Source organism: Nelumbo nucifera, chromosome 4, assembly GCF_055504915.1.
Source record: "Nelumbo nucifera cultivar China Antique chromosome 4, China Antique-T2T, whole genome shotgun sequence".
In the NCBI taxonomy this organism is placed as follows: domain Eukaryota; kingdom Viridiplantae; phylum Streptophyta; class Magnoliopsida; order Proteales; family Nelumbonaceae; genus Nelumbo; species Nelumbo nucifera.
Window position 1 is genome coordinate 38,631,060 of NC_142652.1, and position 6,116 is coordinate 38,637,175.

A 6,116-nucleotide genomic window follows, 5' to 3' on the forward strand; every position below is an offset into this window, starting at 1 on the left:
ACTTCCTCTACCAGATCGGGGGTCATTTCGGGTGTCATAACCTCCACTGCCAGTGCCAGTTCGGGTGTCATAACCTCCTCTGCCAGTTGCCAGTTGTCGTCCCTGCCACGTCTGAGATGGCGGTGGCCGTTGGGGGGGGGGGGGGGGGGGGGGGGGGGCGGGGCGGCTATCTTGTGTCAGACCCCTAATCAGTCAGGTGCGCCGCCTCCGTGTACGGACTCCTGGGCGTCAGGTACGGTTCAGTCAGACGACTTGGGGCCAAAGTGGTGTGCAAGGTGAAGTCCTGAACTCGGATAGAAGTGTGGCCTGAACTACCTCTAGGTGGGCAGTTCGGGTCTTTGCCTTTTGTGCTTTTCGTAAGGCTCAGGACCTTGAAGGGAGAGCTCGGGTTCCTCCTTGGAGAGCTCGGGACTGTTCAGCTCGGAGTTCGGGTTGTAAGTGCCCCTTTGGGGGAGTTGACTTTTTTTCTCGGAACTCGAGTTATGGGGCCCATTGTCATGCCGAGTTGGCGTTTCTACCAGGTCACTCTCGGTTGCTTCTACGTGTTGTATAGCCAAGGGGTCGGGTCAAATCTTCCTCCATCAACTAGTACCGAAAAAAAAGATTTTTGTCGAGTTCTTTAAAAGTTCAAGAAAGGTTTTTGTTAAAATGAAGTTATAAGAGAGGTTTTTGTTAAAGTGAAGCTATATGAAAGGGTTTTATGATTATCAAAAACTTTATGGGAGATTTTTATATTTTACCCAAATGAAAATGACTGCAACTCTATTTATAAAATTTAAGGATAAGATACAAAAACCTCCCCTATGTTTTCTGACAACAGACTTCGCCATGTTTTAATCGTAACAAAAATCTTCAGTGTTGTTTTAGAAATATACGGTTACCTCCCTTTTTAAACAGAAGTGTCGTTTTTTGGCTCCGAAATGCATTTATTTTTAAAATGCTTCATTTACCCTTAACAAATAAATTATAAAGACTCCTGTACTATGGGTCTGTGACAAAGACCCCTGTACTTTATTTTGCCACAAAGACCCCTATGACCGTGAGACAAACTACAGGCTTCCATTAGCCTTCCATCCAAAAAGACGTTACAATATTTTTTAATCCCCGTACTATAAAGAATACTGTTCATCTTTCCCGACCTTTCCATACTACCCCTGTATTATGACTGTAGGACGTGACACAGGCTCCAACTCCGTAAATGTTGCAGGGGAGGCGGCTCCGGCTTCGCAAGTGCTGCAGGAGGAAAGTCTCCGGCTCCGTCAACTACAAGTCTTTCACGTCCGACAACAGACGACAGGCATCCTGTAGACAACGCACATAACGAAAGAAAAAAACAATCCCAAATCTAGAATCATAAAATTAAATCAGAAAAACCCTAAAAGAAAACAAAACTATGGAAGACAGAGAGAAAGAGAGCAATAGAAGACCTCGGAGGAAGGCTTAACGTGCTTTGGCTTTAGTTCGACCTGCAACAAAGATTTTCTTCTGGAGGAGGAATTACCGACAGCCATTGGCTTTAGTTCAACCTGCAACAAACAAAATAAAGAGAAGCAAAGTACAGGGGGATGCCGTCATCTGACTTAATGGTCACATATCACCACAAAATAAAGAGAAGCTTGTCGGAATCTTTGTCGTCAACAAACAAAACAGGGGTCTATGACATCTGAGATAGGTTAAATAGGTTAAATAGGGTGGAATGAGAGAGCCATAGAAAAGCTTGTCGGAGTTGCAAATGAAGCACGACGACGTCTCCATTTCAAGGGCCTGGGATAGTGAAATACCGCAACGGGGGATGTGTAGTCGTGGAGATCTCTCTGTTGAACAGTTTGCTTGGCAGATCTTTGGCACGATAAGCCCATTTCAACAGCCAGAGGTCTCTGGTACGATGTTGAACAGTTTGCTTGGCAGAGATCTCTACTCTCTGAGTCGGAAGTCGTAAGAATGGGCAGTACTGGCTTTCACGGCCAATGCTGCCATGTCGGAGGCTGTCAGGCGGTAGTACATCCGGGTGAGGGGGAGGACGAAGTAGAGCTGTCCAGACTGGAGTTGCTGGGCAGGGTGCAAGGGTGGAATGAGGGAGTCGTAGAAAAGCTTGTTGGAGTTGCAGATGAAGCACGGCGACGTCTCCATTTCGAAGGCCTGGGATAGTCGGATACCGTAACGGGGGATATGTAGTCGTGGAGCTTGCCGTCCGCGGAGATGACTTTGATTGTTGGGGAAACAGGGGAATTGCTGGATTCAGAGGAAAAACAAGAGCCCATCTTCGAGACGGTTGGCGTTGTCGCAGGTAATGCCGGTCTATATGCAGGGGTCGTTGCCTGACCAGTCTGAAGGGCACCCTGAGGCAGTGAGCTTTTCCATGATCGCGGCATCGTTGGTGACAACTAGATTGAAGACGGAGAAGAGAAAAAAGGGAAGACGAGAAATAGGTTTCCTCCGTTCTTTCATTTAGGAGAGTTGGGAGAGAGAAAGAATGAGAGAGGCGGTGAGGGAGGTGAAAAGAAGAGAATAGAGGAATAACAATAGGTTAAATAGGTTTTAACAGAAAAAGGGCAAAAAAAAGAAAATAGAAAAAGTTTTCTGGGGTATTTTGATAATTTAACGGTGAAAGGGTCTTTGTCTTACGTTATAGTATAGGAGGGTCTTTATCGCAAAATAAAGTACAGAGGGGTCTTTATTACAAACTCCATAATATAATATAGGGATCTTTTTAATTTACCTTAAAAAAAGGGTAAATTTTTTAAACTACCCTTATGATTTAGTTAATTGACTAAATGTACTTTTACTATTTAAAAATTAATTAATACTATTTTTATTGTTTTTAACAATTGACTAACTCTACCCTTGTCGTTAGTATTTGTTAAATTTCCGTTACATGTGATATCACGTGACTAATATATTTATCAAAATATCGAAAATACCCTTCCCTCCTCCTTCCCTAAAAAGCCACCTCTGCAATTGACTAAATAAAAAAAAAAAGAAAACATTTTGATTGGTAAAACCATCAATCAATTTCTCCCAATCAAGATTCTAATGGTAAGAGTGATGATTAAAGATCTTGGATGCCAAAACCAAAATAGTAACAATAAGGGTAGATCGACAAGAAAGGGGAATCTATGGTCAATCTGAATCTCAATACAGTGAAAATGAACAATCTGAACTCGACCAAACTTGCAAGAAAAATACAGACAAATAAGAAAGAGACGGGGAGAGAGAATATGATGATACTTGGTAATTCTTCAGGATCCCACTTGTAGACGTCGATTTCTATGATTGAGCTGGATTCGGCGTCTACACATTTTCATCTTTAGATAATAGAGGATCAGTTCCTCATCCGTGGGGTGGAATCGGAACCCAAGACGCCAAGCCTTTGCATCTCCAAAACCATCAGAAGATAGCAGTGTGGAATCGGAACCCAAGATGCCAAGCCTTTGCATCTCCAAAGTCATCAAAAGATAACTGTGTAGTCAGAAGAATATTTTGCTCTATTGCCAATAAAAGAATGAATCAACAGAAAAAGAAGCAGAAAAATCAGGAAAAAAAACACCCAAAAAATTAAGTCAAAACTGTACGAAAGCCCTCTTTCAATTTTGCTTCTCTCCCATCCAGGATCAAAATCAAAACCTGAAGAGTCTTAGGATCTCTTCTTTGCGATCAAAATCGAGACTCTCCTGCAAAAAAACTCTAGTTGCCTACCAATCCAACGAAAGTGATAAAAGAGAAACATAAATAAATGTAGCTTCCTCCAACCTGATGCGGAACTCGTAGGATGGGTGTGCTTTAGAAGAAGCGCTTGAAGGGGTCTCCGATTGAGGAGATGGCTGAACGGGATGTGGTGTTTTAGAAGAGAGCTAGAGGAGTGGCGGTTGCAATGGTTTCAAAGAGAATGAGAGGGGCGCCGACCTCTACTGTTCCGAAGGATGGCGATTACGGAGAAGAGCGCCTGAGAAGAGTGGCGGTTCCGATGGTTCTGAGAGATCTACAGTTCTGGCCGTAAAGAGTCTTACTGTTGTCCGATTCAAGTTCCGGTGTTTTTGGCAGTTCCGACGAAGAGAACGAGAGGGAGAGGGAGAGATCCGAGTAATCTACCATACAGGGTAAAATAATCTTTTTCATAACTATGTTGACAGACGTTAATGATTAGGAAGCATTAGTCAATTGTTAAAAATAACAAGGATAGTCAACTTTCAAACAATAAGATACTCTTAATCAATTAACTAAATCATAAGGATAGTTAAAAAAATCTTAATCAATTAACTAAACCATAAGGATAGTTCAAAAAATTTACCCGAAAAAAACAATATTCATGACCATCAACCTTCAAACGTGCAACAAGTGACCAGTGATTGAGCAGACTCTCTGGAAATAATAATTGAGCAATGACATTGAACTTCTCTACCGTTGGAAACAACTCGGAAACGTTGTTTTAAAAAAGATATACAGTTACCTCCCTTTTTTTAAATAACAAAGAAGTGTTGTTTTTAAAATGCCTCATTTATCCTTAACAAGTTTTGTTTTAATGGTAAAACTAGCGGAGGTGCCCTACTTCGCATGGGCTGGAATGGAACTGTCGATTCGTTGACTTGTTGATCCGGTCCTTAGCCAAAAACCGTTGAATTAGTCAATGATTCATTGATCCGAGCGGTTGAACCATCGATCTATGTACCCGTTTAATGGTTTTTGGCCATTTTTTATTTTTATTTTTAATTATGAACCATCTAGGCAACTAGTTCCGTTTTATCCTAATCTTGGTCCCTAGCCAAAAATCGTTAAATCGGTTAATAACCCATTGACCCAGGTGGTTGGACCATTGACCCGTTCAATGCTTTTTGGTCATTTTTTTATTTTTTTTTTTAATTTTTGTTGTCAGAACAGGCCATCCATTTGAACCAAATAGTCAAACTATCGACCTGAAAACCGGTGGCCAAAATGGTTCTATTTTCAGGTCGTATGAGTCACACGCTCGAATAAAATAAAATGTATGGTACTGCTTAATGGACCTCACACACTCAATTTTTTGCTTGTAATTTTTGTTGTCAAGTCCATTTTTTTATTCTTTTAATTGGCAACCAATTCCGTTTTACCCAAATACCGGTCTCTGGCCAAAACCGTTGAATCAGTTAATGACCCATTGACCCAAGTGGTTGAACCGTTAACTCGTTGACCTGTTCAATGGTTTTTGGCCGTTTTTTTTTTATTTTTGTTGTCAAAACGGGCCATTTGTTCGAATTGAATGGTCGAACCATCGACCCAAAAACCAATGGCCAAAACGGTTCCATTTTCGGGTCGTATGAGTCACACGCTTGAATGACATAACATGTATGATACTACTCAATGGACCTTACACACTCAATTTTTTGCCTGTAATTTTTGTTGTCAAAATGGGTTGTCTGTTCGAACCGAACGACCATACTGTTGACCCAAAAACTGGTGGTCAGAACGGTTTCATAATTTTTTGCTTATAATTTTTTTGTCAAAACGGTTCATCCGTTTGAACCAAACGGTCGAACCGTCAACTCAAAAACAAGTGGCCATAACGATTCCGTAATTTTTTGCTTGACCATAACGGTTCTGTTTTTTGGTCGTATAAGTCACACGCTCGAATGACATAACATGTATGATACTACTTAATGGACCTCACAAACTCAATTTTTTGCTTATAATTTTTGTTGTTAGAACTGACTGACTGTTCAAACCGGATGATCGAACTGTCGACCCGAAAACCGATGGTCAGAACAGTTCCGTAATTTTTTGCTTGTAATTTTGTTGTCAGAATGGGCCATCCGTTAGAATCGAAAGGTCGAACCATCGATTGTCAAAACGTTATTAATAACAGATATCAATAATAGTAAGTATTTATACTATTTAATTAAATAATCATTAATGATAGTTTGAATAATATGATTTAGTTATTTTTAATATAAAAGTAACTATTAAATTTATGAATAGGAGTTATTAACAAAATTAAATTAAATTAAATTAATTGTATTTATCAATAATAATCAGTAATTATAATACTTTATTAAATAATCAATAACAATACTTTTAATAACATTTTTAATTATTTTTAATATAACAATAATTACTAAATATATTAACAATATTTATTAATAATA

At 39.9% G+C, this 6,116-nt stretch overlaps 1 long non-coding RNA gene across 3 annotated transcripts; it reads right to left on the bottom strand.

Moving 5' to 3' along the window:
- Nucleotides 1-925: 925 nt before the first annotated feature.
- On the bottom strand, nt 926-4,281 carry LOC104607261 (uncharacterized). 3 transcript variants are annotated; one of them, XR_016085298.1, is made up of 3 exons: nt 3,751-4,212; nt 1,428-3,671; nt 926-1,302 (listed from the first exon to the last, which is right to left on the bottom strand). It is a non-coding gene; the product is annotated as an uncharacterized LOC104607261 (long non-coding RNA). The 3 variants fall into 3 exon arrangements; XR_016085299.1 differs by having other exon boundaries at nt 1,428-1,526; nt 3,229-4,210; XR_016085297.1 differs by having other exon boundaries at nt 1,428-4,281.
- Nucleotides 4,282-6,116: the final 1,835 nt, after the last annotated feature.